The 17,248-nt window shown below is 45.7% G+C and overlaps 1 protein-coding gene across 4 annotated transcripts in view; it reads right to left on the bottom strand.

Annotated features, from left to right (window-relative positions):
- Nucleotides 1–17,248, bottom strand: part of mgat4c (mgat4 family member C) — a 117,065-nt gene that overhangs the window by 57,435 nt on the left and 42,382 nt on the right. For 2 of the 4 annotated variants that reach the window (XM_069162750.1, XM_069162751.1), the window contains exon 2: nucleotides 9,457–9,527. The exons of 1 other annotated variant lie outside the window; for it this stretch is intronic. The gene's annotated coding sequence lies outside the window, so the exon portion shown is untranslated. Of the gene's footprint in view, nucleotides 1–7,378; nucleotides 7,681–9,456; nucleotides 9,528–17,248 lie in introns of all 4 variants that reach the window. One more of the 4 variants, XM_069162752.1, reaches the window with a different exon arrangement.

The raw sequence follows: 17,248 nt of genomic DNA, 5'->3' as shown, positions 1-17,248 counted from the left end.
ACAGGAGGAGATCTGGTGAACACGAGGAGATCAGGTGAACACGAGGAGATCTGGTGAACAGGAGGAGATCAGGTGAACACGAGGAGATCTGGTGAACACGAGGAGATCTGGTGAACAGGAGGAGATCTGGTGAACACGAGGAGATCAGGTGAACACGAGGAGATCTGGTGAACAGGAGGAGATCTGGTGAACAGGAGGAGATCTGGTGAACACGAGGAGATCTGGTGAACAGGAGGAGATCAGGTGAACAGGAGGAGATCTGGTGAACACGAGGAGATCAGGTGAACAGGAGGAGATCTGGTGAACAGGAGGAGATCAGGTGAACAGGAGGAGATCTGGTGAACACGAGGAGATCTGGTGAACACGAGGAGATCAGGTGAACACGAGGAGATCAGGTGAACAGGAGGAGATCTGGTGAACAGGAGGAGATCAGGTGAACAGGAGGAGATCTGGTGAACAGGAGGAGATCTGGTGAACACGAGGAGATCTGGTGAACACGAGGAGATCAGGTGAACAGGAGGAGATCTGGTGAACACGAGGAGATCAGGTGAACAGGAGGAGATCAGGTGAACAGGAGGAGATCTGGTGAACACGAGGAGATCAGGTGAACACAAGGAGATCTGGTGAACACGAGGAGATCTGGTGAACAGGAGGAGATCTGGTGAACACGAGGAGATCAGGTGAACAGGAGGAGATCTGGTGAACACGAGGAGATCTGGTGAACAGGAGGAGATCAGGTGAACAGGAGGAGATCAGGTGAACACGAGGAGATCTGGTGAACAGGAGGAGATCAGGTGAACAGGAGGAGATCTGGTGAACAGGAGGAGATCTGGTGAACACGAGGAGATCAGGTGAACAGGAGGAGATCTGGTGAACACGAGGAGATCAGGTGAACACGAGGAGATCTGGTGAACACGAGGAGATCTGGTGAACAGGAGGAGATCAGGTGAACAGGAGGAGATCTGGTGAACAGGAGGAGATCTGGTGAACACGAGGAGATCAGGTGAACACGAGGAGATCAGGTGAACACGAGGAGATCTGGTGAACACGAGGAGATCAGGTGAACACGAGGAGATCTGGTGAACACGAGGAGATCTGGTGAACAGGAGGAGATCAGGTGAACAGGAGGAGATCTGGTGAACAGGAGGAGATCTGGTGAACACGAGGAGATCAGGTGAACACGAGGAGATCTGGTGAACAGGAGGAGATCTGGTGAACACGAGGAGATCAGGTGAACAGGAGGAGATCAGGTGAACACGAGGAGATCAGGTGAACACGAGGAGATCTGGTGAACACGAGGAGATCTGGTGAACAGGAGGAGATCAGGTGAACACGAGGAGATCTGGTGAACACGAGGAGATCTGGTGAACAGGAGGAGATCAGGTGAACAGGAGGAGATCTGGTGAACACGAGGAGATCAGGTGAACACGAGGAGATCTGGTGAACAGGAGGAGATCAGGTGAACAGGAGGAGATCAGGTGAACACGAGGAGATCTGGTGAACACGAGGAGATCAGGTGAACAGGAGGAGATCAGGTGAACACGAGGAGATCTGGTGAACAGGAGGAGATCTGGTGAACAGGAGGAGATCAGGTGAACACGAGGAGATCTGGTGAACAGGAGGAGATCTGGTGAACACGAGGAGATCTGGTGAACACGAGGAGATCAGGTGAACAGGAGGAGATCTGGTGAACACGAGGAGATCAGGTGAACAGGAGGAGATCAGGTGAACAGGAGGAGATCTGGTGAACACGAGGAGATCAGGTGAACACAAGGAGATCTGGTGAACACGAGGAGATCAGGTGAACACGAGGAGATCTGGTGAACAGGAGGAGATCTGGTGAACACGAGGAGATCAGGTGAACAGGAGGAGATCTGGTGAACACGAGGAGATCTGGTGAACAGGAGGAGATCAGGTGAACAGGATGAGATCAGGTGAACACGAGGAGATCTGGTGAACAGGAGGAGATCAGGTGAACAGGAGGAGATCTGGTGAACAGGAGGAGATCTGCTGAACACGAGGAGATCTGGTGAACAGGAGGAGATCAGGTGAACACAAGGAGATCAGGTGAACAGGAGGAGATCTGGTGAACAGGAGGAGATCTGGTGAACACGAGGAGATCAGGTGAACACGAGGAGATCTGGTGAACAGGAGGAGATCTGGTGAACACGAGGAGATCTGGTGAACACGAGGAGATCAGGTGAACACGAGGAGATCTGGTGAACACGAGGAGATCTGGTGAACAGGAGGATATCTGGTGAACACGAGGAGATCAGGTGAACACGAGGAGATCTGGTGAACACGAGGAGATCAGGTGAACAGGAGGAGATCTGGTGAACACGAGGAGATCTGGTGAACAGGAGGAGATCAGGTGAACAGGAGGAGATCAGGTGAACACGAGGAGATCTGGTGAACACGAGGAGATCAGGTGAACAGGAGGAGATCTGGTGAACACGAGGAGATCAGGTGAACACGAGGAGATCTGGTGAACACGAGGAGATCAGGTGAACAGGAGGAGATCTGGTGAACAGGAGGATATCTGGTGAACACGAGGAGATCAGGTGAACACGAGGAGATCTGGTGAACACGAGGAGATCTGGTGAACAGGAGGAGATCAGGTGAACAGGAGGAGATCAGGTGAACACGAGGAGATCTGGTGAACAGGAGGAGATCTGGTGAACACGAGGAGATCAGGTGAACAGGAGGAGATCTGGTGAACACGAGGAGATCTGGTGAACAGTAGGAGATCAGGTGAACAGGAGGAGATCAGGTGAACACGAGGAGATCTGGTGAACAGGAGGAGATCTGGTGAACAGGAGGAGATCTGCTGAACACGAGGAGATCTGGTGAACAGGAGGAGATCTGGTGAACACGAGGAGATCTGATGAATACGGGGAGCGACTGAAAGAAATGAGGTCTCTGTGAAGGTTTCTCCGGGGCAGGGCTCACCCCACCATACTGCTGTTGGCCCTGGCTGCCTCTCCGGTCCGGGCTCCTTCGACGAAGAGCCCCGGGACAGACACACATGTGAGTAACACCGAGGACGGAGGCAGCGCGAGGTCACGGCGCCGGAGACACGCAACATCTCCGCTGGCTTCAAACCCAAAGAGAAACGAAAGGGACAACGAGAACAACCCGCTCTGCCTTTTCTCTTCATTTGTCTTCTCTGTGAAGCTTTAATGAAGTGTGTATCTGCTCTGCCACTGTTGACTCTGAAGGGAGGGCATGACATGTTCAACATCTTAAATGCTTATATAATACTGCTCTTTTTTCACGAGTACTTTGACATGCTGCTCTGAATCTACTGTACATGTCTGTCTGGTTTTAATTTAGTCGAGTGCTGTTAATGTGTAGCAGGGAATACTAAACAGCTCAGCTGACGCTGTGGCTGCTGATTAAAGACTGACATGAAAGCACTAAATCTGTTTTTTAAATATGTCCAATCCCCAAGTAACCTCAAAGGGAACTATTGTGCTCACTTTCAGGTTTCAGGTCACTCTCAGGTCTTCTTTTTATTCTGGTACTCCACTAGAGTCGCCGACCTCAACCTTCCTGAAGTCAGGAAGTGTTCAGAGAGATCTGAAGACTCAAAGTACCAACTTGTATTCATCACTATTTCAAAATTTGGCCACATTTAACATGAACCTTCAACATTTTATAGATGGCAGAAAATGGAAAACAAAGTAGGTCCTCTTCAAGGTGTATATTTGAAACTAGAGCTAAGAGCTAATGCTAATCTCCTGCTCATAGTTCTCCTTTTACACAAAGAGGAGAATCAAAACAAATATTTAAAACCCTTTGCTGTCCACTGTAGATTTAAAACATTACTTATATTCACATTAATCCAAATACAATATCATCATTCACTTTAAAAAATTACAGTGATAAAACAATGCAGGTTTGGCACTCAGTTTTTATCACCAGTATTAATATTCAGTTGCCACCACGAAGCTACAAATATAATGAGACTGAGAAAAAGGTTCAGTATTTCTGCTGTGGCCGTTCATTCCCTGGATAATATTTGCAGATGATTCATATTTTGTTTATGTCACTTACTGCATGTTAAAGTGTCTGTGCAGTGTTTAATATGGACTAACAGCCACAACAGAAAACTTCGATTAGTTAATACATAAAGCGAATAATTAGATTATTAGATGAAGCTGTTAGAAAGCACACTAACTTTAAATCACATTAAATGTGTTTAAGTTTTGAGTAAATTATTAAAACAAAAAACGTGGCCTACAGAGATTTATGGATTTATCCAACATAACAGTAAATGGAAGATTTTAGAAAGTATATTTCTCCAAAAGCCTCAATTTGTTTGAATGACTGAATTTAAAGTATAAATTAGACAACAACAAAACAGTTATATATACTTCTATATTACACTACCTCCATCTAGTCAGACAGTCTTTACACATTATAATAAAGTGGTGAAAGTTAGTGTGATGTGAGTTTGAGGTGAGCAGCTGGATCAGAGCCGAGCTCCAATGACTCCTCCTGCAGAGATCAAAGATGGACGCCGTTCAGCGACTCCTACGTTCTCCTGTTCTCCTGTTCTCCTGTTAGTATTCAGCCTCAGCTCAGAGCTCCTCTGAATCACATGACTTTCCTCCTGCTACAACACACGTCCAACCCCCAACACAACATAAAATACATGTTTACTGTCGCCTTGACAACAGTCAACTTCCACTTCACCTCCGTTTCCTCCTCTCGTTGTCTCAGATGGAGAAACTGTTGGAGAGCGAGGAGCAGCGAGCGGGAAACCTCCGAGCTTCATGAGGATAAAGAGCTCGGACCCAATTATCTGTTTCTGTTAAATAAAACTCCACCGGCCCTCATTTACCCCCCTCCCCCACCTCCTTGTGTTCTTACAGTACAAAGTGATGACAGATTTAATTAGCTGAGGACCTCGTTTCAGGGAGACTCGTAAATCCATATTGATATTTGTGGAGAGTTTGGGAATCGAGGTCTCGGCTTCGTGAAGATGACTTACGAGGTGGCGGGAAAAAAACGCTGTGAAAATATGATTTAAACTTCGACTCACAACTGTTTGATTCTTCCCCCGATGCTCCTCATGCTGCTGCACCTCCTCCAACACACCTGCTCCAACACCTCCTCAAACACACCTGCTCCAACACACCTCCTCCAACACACCTCCTCCAACACACCTCCTCCAACACACCTCCTCCAACACACCTGCTCCAACACACCTCCTCAAACACACCTGCTCCAACACACCTCCTCCAACACACCTCCTCCAACACACCTCCTCAAACACACCTCCTCCAACACACCTCCTCAAACACACCTCCTCAAACACACCTCCTCCAACACACCTGCTCCAACACACCTCCTCAAACACACCTGCTCCAACACACCTCCTCCAACACAACTCCTCCAACACACCTCCTCAAACACACCTCCTCCAACTCACCTCCTCCAACACACCTCCTCAAACACACCTCCTCCAACTCACCTCCTCCAACACCCCCCCTCCAACACAACTCCTCCAACACACCTCCTCAAACACACCTCCTCCAACACACCTCCTCCAACACACCTGCTCCAACACACCTCCTCAAACACACCTGCTCCAACACACCTCCTCCAACACACCTCCTCCAACACACCTCCTCAAACACACCTCCTCCAACACACCTCCTCAAACACACCTCCTCAAACACACCTCCTCCAACACACCTGCTCCAACACACCTCCTCAAACACACCTGCTCCAACACACCTCCTCCAACACAACTCCTCCAACACACCTCCTCAAACACACCTCCTCCAACTCACCTCCTCCAACACACCTCCTCAAACACACCTCCTCCAACTCACCTCCTCCAACACCCCCCCTCCAACACAACTCCTCCAACACACCTCCTCAAACACACCTCCTCCAACACACCTGCTCCAACACCCCCCCTCCAACACACCTCCTCCAACACAACTCCTCCAACACACCTCCTCAAACACACCTCCTCCAACTCACCTCCTCCAACACACCTCCTCAAACACACCTCCTCCAACTCACCTCCTCCAACACCCCCCCTCCAACACAACTCCTCCAACACACCTCCTCAAACACACCTCCTCAAACTCACCTCCTCCAACACCCCCCCTCCAACACACCTCATTGTTTAATGTTATTATATATTATTAATATATGGAAGATGTATTGAAAGGAAAGTTCCTGTAGATTTAATGTAAATTTAATTTAATTAATTTAATTAGTTTTAAAACAATGGAGGCTCCTTTTCCTTTGTGATTTGTGACTCGATGATGTCGTCAGCAGCAGCTTCCCAACAGAGAGCTGCATCAGACTCTCGGTTCACTAACATGAGTCCTTCTTTGTGCTCTTCAGGAAACGTTCTTCTCTGACGACGGGAACATCTCCTGTCAGAAAGAGAGTTCCTGTCTTCAGCTCATTGGTGGCTTGTTGATAAAGTAGACGCAGCGCCGAGACATTCAAATCAGCTGCTGAACAGCTGATATTAATAACCGTTTCCACATCACATTACTAAAACTAGACTACATGAGGAGGGATGGACTGAAGTAGCCCCGCCCACAGATTTTCTTCATACATTGAAAAAGGCTGAAAAAAATCTTGATGGGTGAAACAAATATGGTGAGAGATGAAAAACGAAAACACTTTGTAGAAGTTATGTAAAGGAGATGGTTAATAAGAAATGTTAATTCTGTTTCTGAGGTACTTAAACCAAAAGTTGTTGAAATGTTGCACTCAACCTGGAGAGGAAACCAAACACACCATTTCTCAGGGTAGGTTGATATTGATGAATTTCTTCTTACAGCAACTCTTCTTCTTCAGAAACTAGGCATGTATTTTGAATTCATGGTCATGTTCTCCTTTTTGATTGGTTCCTTTTCTTATTTCCAGAGACAATTGTCCCACATTTGGATAATAAGACGTTATGTGAAGATACTTCCACTGCAGCTACGATTGAATATGAAAGTAGAAAAATGCTCTGTGAACATACATCTCAGGGGCGGTTGTGTTTTGGTGTCACAAAGGGCCAAATCATTATTTTTAGTGCCATTATTACGCACCATTCCATAAAAATTCAACCAGGAAAAATCCATATTAGAAGAGGCAGAGATGGCATTTTTAATACAGCAGAACAGTAGATCTTATTTCTATGTGAATTTGATAGTAATATTCTGTAATTACAGCTGTAATCCACCTCGGTAGATTAACGCTGGCTGAGTTTGCAAAGGGAGATGTTGGAAGTGAGGTACAGCATCTAAAGTTGAATTTCCTATTGATTTCAAATTTAGATTGAAAGTGTTCCAATGACAGAAGCAGAGGATCTTAAAGATGCTGTAAAGAAACAGTTTGAGCATGAAAGCCTCACCGAGCGGTGATCAAAGCTCCTGTGGGAGCCTTAAGCCAACAGGTTGAGGTGGATGTGTTGGGTTGTGTTTCCCGTCCCGTCCTCTCAGGTATGAAACGTGAGCTGTGGGTTTTCTTTTCATCAAGCAGCGTACAGGACGGCTGAAAGGCAGACCGGGGGAGGTGAAGCTCTGGCACCGGAGAGGAAATGAGAATGAGGGTGGAGAGTTTGGAGGTGTCAGAGCAGCTTGTCAAACTCCCAGCACGTACTATGAATATTTTACTCCTGACACACAGCCCCCCCGGCCCCCCGGAGCTGCACCCCTGAGAAAAACAAAGACAAAGAAACGGAGACAAATGGATTGTGCAGATAGATACAGTAGATAGATAGCTATATACAGTATCTGGATAGACAACCCCCCCTTTCTGCCCCCCCCCCACCCACCCCCCAGCCCCCACACATGGATATCTGTCTCAAGCTTCGTCTCCCAGCCCTAAATTTCAGGCGGCAGCGCTGACAGGAAGAGTTCTCCACAGCTGACAGCGCTGCCTTCCAGCTCACCCACATCACAGGCAGGTACCGCCCAGGGCAGGCCGACAGAGGCACGCAGGCAGCTTTCGAACACAACACTATCACCGATGCACATTATATTCGCCGTACACATGCGAACATGGAGGAAATGTGATGCAAAGCGAGTGCAACCAGTAGGGGAAGAGCCTCTGTGCTGCAGTGGTGCATAAATTAAAAAGTCTACAACAGGTCTGTACTTTCACTGTTTTCACCTTTAACAAATATGGATATGAACCTGCCATAAGCACCTAATGTCTGCTGGGACTCATCACCATAAACAAGTTTTACAATGTGCATCTTGTATTTTGCTGTTGGAAATTGATAAATTAAAGGAATAAGTGTGATTAGTTTCTTCCATGTCCTGATATATCCTTTAACAATACGAGTTATTTGCATGCTGACGTGCACTGACAAACTGACATACTAATGTTTAGCACACATATTTACCATGTTCACCGTCTTAGTTTACCAACAATGCCAAAAAAAAAATGTAATGAGCACAAAGCCGGGTGGAGGCTGTTGACCTGATGAGGCTGCATGGATGTTCAGACCACATTTCACAGCAAACCCCCTATATTCAATACAAAATTACAAATGTTGACATTCTGGTGTCACAACAGGTAAACTATTGGTGAAACAATTTACCCCCCCGGACACACCGGGACACACCGGGACACACTGGGACACACTGGGACACACCTCCAGCCATCACCTGCTGTGTACTGTGTTTGTGGACCGCTTGCCAAACAGTCCTTGGTTAGCTGCCAAAGTGGCCGGTGGAAAAGGCATCCAGAAAAAAAAAGTAGCACATTTGAGCGGGAGCTGGTGTTAATTCCCTTTTCAGCTAAGACAACACACATACTGTACACCGGTCCAAGCCACAACCGGCCGAGAATCCCCCAACTGCTGAGATAATCATGCTGCGGTAATCGGATAACTCCACCTCTCCGGGGAGGAGCGGTCGCCAAGCCAACACTGAACCCCTTCAAATGCTCAATCAGATCAGGCGGTGCAACAACTCCAAACTTCAGCTGTCCTCTACTTCTTTGAACAGTTGCTTGTTACACAAACATCCTTCAGGTCTGAGCCAACACTGAGGCAGGAAACGCTTCCCTCTGTTGTGAATGTGATTCTCAAGGATTGCCAAAGTACAACAGTTCATTTCTAGCTTCAGACGGAGCTCTTAGAATCCAATTTTCCCCTTGGGGAGATCTTATTAATACTATTTTTTAAGATATACAATAAACTAGCTCTTATTTGGCTGCGGCTGTGAACGTCTTCCTCGCCTCCAACTACTGTAAAAGTGATGCATTCAATCGTCCGAGGCACGTCTGCAACTAGATGCTGTCATTTTGGCAGCGTCGTGTTAAGTGCTATGTTATGATTTAAAGATGACCACGTTAGGCAGATCAATATGTCCGCAACAAATGAGCCGAGGTGGAGGGTGGGGGTGGTGGTGGAGGGTGGTGGTGGTGGTGGTGGGGGCAGCAGGACGCGATAAAACTGTAAATCAGACCAGAAGCACTTACTTCCACTGTGTATCCTACGGGCCATTATTGGTGGGTGTGCTCACACATCAAAGTGGCAGGGGTCTTCCAGGCTAAAAAGGAATAAGAAACAAAGGACCATTAAATCCCAGCGAGAGACCAGCTCCGAGCAACACGCACACTTTAACACGGCAGCAGGAGGACTGAGGAGTTTAGGAGGCGCGGTGAAAGACGAGCGAGAGACGAGGAGGAGAGAGAGGGAACGCCACATTGATTTTCCTCGTCTGAAGTGCCAGTTCATCATTCTCCGAGACACTCTATCGATCCCCTGCCTTTCGTTTGTTTGTAATTTTGGGGGCTCAAAACTGTTCACAAAGATAGATCCTCTTATATGCCACTTGCCTCCGAGATGAAGAATGGAGGGATCAAAGGATGTATGGAGATGACCTCATTTTGCAAGGTGATTCTCACTCGGTTGTTTTTTTGTGGCCCTGTTTAAAAAGTGAGTGTTCGAGAGGGTGAATGATTATTCTAAGTTGTCCTTTTCTTTCTGTCTTCATCCCAAAACATGATTTTATAAATGTTACACGTCAGATCTGCATCGGTTAATTCCAAAGCAGCAGAAGGTGAGTGTTTCACGCTAAAACACCTTTTTCACCTCAGTAGTCTCGTTTCCTTCTCGGGGATGAAGCCGACGCAGACCAGCTGGGTGAGTCAAACGAGTGTGCACTTTACTAACATCACATTACATAACTTCTGAACATTCAAGTTCATCCTTTAAGCAATTACCTCCTGCTGCCACGGGCAGCCGCAGCCAACGCGCTAAGTTGCCAAATGCAGTTTTAACTCAAAACCTTTAATGCCTCTCAAAAAGCTCTTTACTGAAGTATTTATTCCCGAGGCTGAAAAAAACAGTAACGGTTCGACTTTTTCAGGCAAATAATCTCTAGTGGTGAAACAATATCCACAAGTAGGCCATCGTACACTGAGAAAGAAATAGTTCATTTCACATGCCATTTTTGGGTGAGAACAACTTCTTAAATTTAGGTAAATACAACTAAATTTGGGATATAAAGTAACTGTAACTTAAAATGAATTATTTGCATACACAGCACATTGTTTCTAACACACTGGATGGGTTGTAAATGTGTTTTTCTGCCCTTGTCTTCTTTAAATAACCTCGGTAACCCTCCGAGTGTGTTTGTTCTTGTTCCTTGAACTGTTGGTGTGATTTCTTTTAGCATTGTCACCGAATTCCCAGAGAATATGTCGATAAAAGTGTCATACATTCATTATATTTAATTGAAGGTTGAGCATTTAACGGTGAATAGGAGGAGCTTGAGTTTTCTTTCTTTGTGGTTTGTAGGTTTGTTCAGGATGTTTCAGTGAAATAAGAGCGAGCAGAGCGGCATTTCTCTGCCAGCATTGTTTTCATTTCAGCCTGTTTTCCATTGTGTCTTCCATTGCTTCCAGGAAAATGTTCAACCTGAGAGACAACCACCCACATGCAGCCTTACCTTAACATCTCATCTGCACTTTATCATACTCGCACTCCCCCTCACGCTCTGAGCAGTGGAAAGGTATCACATCAGAACACCTTCACAGATACCAGGAGAATACTTGAAGGTCATCATCTCCAGGAAAACATCTTTTAACCAGGCGTTCGTGAGCAAAACAAACACAACACCCCCACACTCACACAAAATACATGTTCCTATGTTTGGAAGCAAAATATCATTCTCACATCTTAATCTTCTTATCGTTCACGTTCAAAATCACGTGATATTTGGAGTGGATTTGTTGTAATTCATTTTAAATAACCATTCCAACATATTTCCTGCTCTTGTCCACTTTCACTAAACTGAGATTATGGTAAATTATGGTAAACGGTCAGCACTTATATAGCGCTTCATTACCTTATTGTCTCAAAGCGCTTTACACTGTTTCCCACTCGCACACCTTCACACACCGATGGAGGCTGAGCTGCCGTGCAAAGGGCTCACCTGCCAATTTAGGCTTCAACGTCCTGCTCGATGACACTTCGACACAGGGGCAGGAGGACCCGGGGATCAAACCAACAACCTTATGATTGGTGGACAACCTGAGCCACAGCTGCCTCTTATTCATGACAGAAAAAAATACACCATCAAAATCGAAGTTCTGAGGGAGGCGGAGATTATTCTTAAGATGACATCAAACATTACGGAATCAAAAACCTTGAAATACAATAAGAAAAGCGAGTGGAGGTCATTCACCTCAGCAAACAACGGAGCTGTCGGCACGCTCGTGGGTCTAGTTGGCGGTACTGAGCCGAGCCGACACACAGACACACTCAACTGATGCTGCCTGCAGATGGAAGTCGTGTGTCGTGAGAAGACCTCAGCTAGCTCACGGCAACATGGACGTCATACAGCAGCCTGGAGGCAAACCGTTCAGCAGGTTAGCAGGCATAATGTTAAACATGCAAAGGCATACTGACAGAGGGAAAAGATGAGTCTGCTAGGAACGTCAACATTAAATTACAAGGACAAACTCAACACGACAAAACGTCACAAACTAAAAATGAACTTCCACAACTTCTAACGTTTCTATTAGCGTCAGAAAATACGTCCTAACTCGGGATGGAGGCTTTCAAAAAGCTCCAAACTTGTGAATATCACGAGAGAGCGTTCACATGGACTCTTCTCGTGAACACGGTAAGCACATAGACATTTGAAGGCAGCATTTCACAGCTTCTATTTCTGAAAAACAAATCAATCTCCAACGAGAACTCTGAGCTTTCCGAAAATTACAACATCGTAAAGAGGACAAGGAGCGAGCGTTCAAACGGCCTCGTCGCTTATATAACTAATGTTTGTTAGCGTTACTGACATCTATTAGTATTAAACCTATTTGTTTCTGAAAACCAATGTTCGCACCATGATACATTTCCAAACTACCGAAACAGTAAAAATGCTGCAGCCAATGTTTGACGTTGCTGAAAACACAAAGCACGAAGAAAAGCTTCCAAACCCAGTTTTTCTTTTTACGGAGAAATCCCGTGTGTCAGAATCAGCAGTTGTAAATGCTTCACAGCGTTTTACCAACACAATATATTTACATCCTCTTAACAAACACTGAAGCAGCTGATTTCATCCCGATCTGCACACGTTCAACTCGAGATGGGTGACTAATCAATCACGCTGCAGAGCGATTGGTTGCAACATATGCCTGCAGATTCCTGGGATTTAGAGGCACATGTTGGAGAGCCACTGTTTCAACAGAAGAAAACAGATCCATCTGCTGGTTTCTATTTGTGCAATATTCTGATTCTTTACTTTTGGGTTTGTGTACTACATACATCAAGTAGCGTAATCCTGAGTCAACAAATCTCCCCAAACATTTACATGTGATGTTATTCCTCTATCTCTAAATAAGCTTAACAAAAGAAAATGCACCTGTAAGATCTATCAAGCGCAGTGGATACGAGATCTCTAAGATATTATGGAGATACCGTCCTCTTCACTCTAATGAGCCTTCATCCTTCATCCTCAGTTCACAGCAGGGAGGTGACTGACAGCCTCACCAGGACCGGTGGAGGTCATCCACGTGCTCTCGCCATCTCTGCAGCCTACAGGCCGTCTATCAGAACCACTTCTTTATTTCCTTACTCCCCAGGTTTTTAAAATGCCATTTATGTCTAATGGCCGTGCTCATTAGCTGCATCTGAAGAACACACTGCGGTCGTTACCAGCAGCATTTGCAGTCAGGCTTCCTGCCGAATCCCCGTGTTTGAGTCATTCGTCACAGCCCCCTTCTTTGGCAGTTGGCACCGCAAATGACGCAAAGCGCAAATCTTCTAATTATCTGCGACTATCTTTATCTGCTTACATCACTGGCGACTGTGTTTTGACGAGACTGTTTTATCAGTAGCGAGAACCCCGAACCGAAACAACATCCATCACGTCGAGGCCACTCGGGGGACTGCACAGGCAGTAGTGCGCAAAGAAATGCACTTTACCTTGGCGGGGTCCCCTTGTGTACCGGGGGTGGGGGTGGGGGGTGGGGGTGGGGGTGGGGGCAGGAGTGGGACTGCGACGGAGACAATAGCACTCAACTACCTTTTATTATTTACTGGCATCCACCGTCCGATACGGACAAATGTTACAAGAAAACTCTGGTATGTTGGGGGAAAATGTCCGAGTCAACGAGATCAAAAGTTCATTCAACACCAGGAGATCCAGTTTGTCATCGCCGGGTCTCCTCGGAGCTGAAACACGTCCTCCAACGCCGCCAAGGCAATAACTGGAATCAGAGGCACACTTTCTTTTCTGTTTTTTGGATCCTGCATATTTCTTTTACAGGAGCATTGTGTGGGTGTGCAACAGCCTGTCCAAGTAAGAAATAGAGGGGAGGGGGGGGGGGGTCTGGCTGGCTATCCTTTGTCAACCGCTCAGTGCCATTTAATGGCCTGTAAACCCCTTTGCTGGAGAAAGAACAGGCAATTAGCATACTGAGTGGATTACAAGATTGCTCTGACTCCTGGATTAATGTGTGCACTTAATCTTCTCTTTGCTAAGCGATTCTTGGATATACAGCCATTCAACGGGAACACATTTCCCCACCTCACAAAACGCAACACGAAAAGGGATTTCTTCCATGGTGGCGTCAAAATTGTTAAAGTACAATCACTTTATGTATTTTTTAGTCTGACGTGACCTAGACTGTTTTAAATATGTCACATCGGAGGGGAACCTGAACCCATGTGCCCCCCAAGTCTTCTTTGTTCAGACTAAGTGCTTCTGACAACGGCTCGACTTCCTCCCAGCATGCAACAGCTTTACTTTTCACGCCTCGGCGAGGTGAAACGTGACGCTGACACAATTATACAATTTTATGAATTAAAGCCTTTAAAAATAAGTTAAAACATCAGACTTTCGATTTCTCACTGCAAATGCAATATGTCTGACGGGTGTCGACGAGAGTTTGTCCCGCCCCTCCTTTACTGTGATTGGACGGCGGTTGAACATTTTTCAGCTCAGTGTCCGTAAAAAAAATCCCGACCGTTCAGCGCAGAATAAACGCGGTAACGCATCTTGTCACACTGTCGCTCGTATTAAAAACCTTTGGTGCTCATGGGGACACGGTTTTGGTGGACAGGAGCTGGAGGTAGTCAAAGAGGTGGCTGATGCTACGGCAGACCAACAAAGTATTCGCGTCCTTGAACATAGAAGTCAAACATTTGCAAAGTCCCTGACAAAAGTCTGCCACACAGCACAGCCTCTCCCTGTTTGCAATCCTCTGACTATCTCTGTCCGATATGATAAACACGGCTGCACTCCATATCTCTGCCATCGCTCCTGAATCACTATACCTATTCGCTGGCTTTGATATGATCTTTAATCCGCGGCTCCCCCACCTCACCTCCGAATCTTTTGCCCGGAGTGTCAGCCCAAAAATGAAAAGAGCTGATAAGTTTGCGAGACTGTTGCTCAGCGCCGAGGCAGTGTGTCTGAAAACTGCAGCCTCAGCGTCACACAGGCCACATTCAGGAGCCCATAGAAACACAAGGCTGGTGCAGATAAACCACATATTCATTCACTCTCATCAGGCATTCACAGGTAAAAACAGTCCAAATGCTGACTCTAATATCTTGCAGGTGGTACCAAGATGCCAATGAAGCATCATGTTGTAAACAATAAAAAAAAAAAAGAAAAAAAAAAAGGCTTAGACAGCTTGTTTGCCTCTGAATTTATGTGTGAATGGGCTCCAGAGCAAAAACAGAAAACCTAAATATCAACACAGATTAGCATCTTCGCAGCATTTCTCTTCCTCCATCCTAAAAAAGCCTTTCAGGTTGCACTCCTTCCAAAAACCTAAAGTGCCGAGTCACTGCATTGTGTCAGCAGGGAACCGCTGGTTGAAGTGTCCCTTCGATGTTCCAGCAGATAGACCGCTCCACCGAACACGTACGCGCTACGTCGGGCTTCGTTCCTGACTCATTTTCTGGAGACCAGAAGCTGCAGAAGGAGAAAGAAGGCTGAGATCCCTGGATGCATTAAGAATGCGTTTTCTCCTTAAAATCAATAACGTCTCACTGCCTTGAAGATCGCCAGGAACGCCATCGCTTTCAATTTATTCATTCATTCCTCTCAATGAGCAGAGCGGTGATTCACTGTTTTCCATCCCATCAGCGTCTCCCGGGAGCTTCTTTTAACTAGTTAAGATCTCCTCTCTGCCCCCCTCCCCCCCTCCACTACGGCGTTGGGCTGAAGATCGGTGTGGAGAGAGAGCCGTGCAGTCTGCGACCCCGTAGGTGTCTCGGCTGGATTGCATCACAAGCAATGAGCTTCGACATGTTTATTTTTTCCTCATTAGGCGATGATTTGATCTGCTGCACTGCATGATTATTCTCCCCACACACACCCCGAGTCCCGCTTTATGAAGGCGCCCAGATGCGATGAGGAATCATTTAAGCCCACCCACCGCCGCCCGACTTCCCCGAAACCTGCGAGTGTTTACCGCCAAGGTGCCCTGCGACTCCGTGGGGGGTGAAAGCAACACCTACTGCACACCAGTCTCGCAAAATGTATTCGCTCCCCTTTATCATGGACATTAGCCTCAGACGGGAGTGAATCCAGGACATGAAACATTCTCCGACATCACCGACCGCAACGAACCTCCGGCTGTGTGCAGTCAAAGAAATACAGATTGAGGAAGAAACTTTTGTGAATAAATGTTTTTTGCCAGATGAAGTTTTCAAGAACTGGCTGTCGTAACATTTCCATCTCGATGTACCTGCAAATTACCGCTGGCTGTTTTTTCAGTTTGAGTCATAGATGCTGGCGATTAGACTAAAAGTACCTCCTTTTAAGTTCCTCTTAACAACCCTCTCTGCCTTTTCTTTTTACCAAAATTAACAAAAAGCTTGGAAGTGTTTCGTTTGTTGGGTTCAATCAGTTCTTCAACAAGTATGACAACAGAGAGGGTAAAAAGAAAACACTTTTTTCTTTGTCCGCACTCGTATTACAAAGACAGGAACTATATATATATATATATATATATATATATATATATATATATATATATATTTATGTACATATATATGTATATATCATGTATAAATCATAGCAAAAACAACAGCAGGATTTCCACTCAGTGTTTCAGACCTCAAACATAATAAGATACGTCCTGTTTTGAACAGGAAGCCTGATAAAGCCTTTAATAAACCAAACCTTAAGGTTTGAGGTTTATTAATGTTTCATATTAATATAAATATTAAACTGAACGAGATCACGTTCCTCTGGACCAGGGTGCAAAAATAATTATCTAAAAACACACTGTTAAAATGTGTTGCGAAAAACGTACATGAAACACAGAAGACAATAACAGACCATAATAGACATAAAACACAGCGGCCAGAATCTGATGTGAAGGAACAGGATGAGTTATCTTATCAAAGTGTTCATGTGTACAACAGCTTCACCTTCATCATCTAGTTCAGTTCCACTGAACACAAATACACACTTTAAAAAACTAAATAGAAGCAACGTTACTTTCTGCTCCACCGGTTCACAGCAGCCTGTTAGTGACCAGAAGGAACAACAACCAGCATTTAAATAACTTCAAGAAAACATATTTCACTCAAAACTTCCGAAACAACTTCAGTGAAGGTCAAATTAAAGGTCAATAACAACTTCAGTGAAGGTCAAATTAAAGGTCAATAACAACTTCAGTGAAGGTCAAATTAAAGGTCAATAACAACTTCAGTGAAGGTCAAATTAAAGGTCAATAACAACTTCAGTGAAGGTCAAATTAAAGGTCAATAACAATGCTGCCATCTTGCCACACGGTT

The sequence above is a fragment of the Embiotoca jacksoni genome, unplaced genomic scaffold, assembly GCF_022577435.1.
Source record: "Embiotoca jacksoni isolate LCO1_2020_lvr unplaced genomic scaffold, fEmbJac1.0.p SCAF_3, whole genome shotgun sequence".
Lineage (NCBI taxonomy): Eukaryota > Metazoa > Chordata > Actinopteri > Embiotocidae > Embiotoca > Embiotoca jacksoni.
The sequence above is the reverse complement of the archived record's forward strand: the minus strand, read 5'-3'. Positions and strand labels throughout refer to the sequence as shown.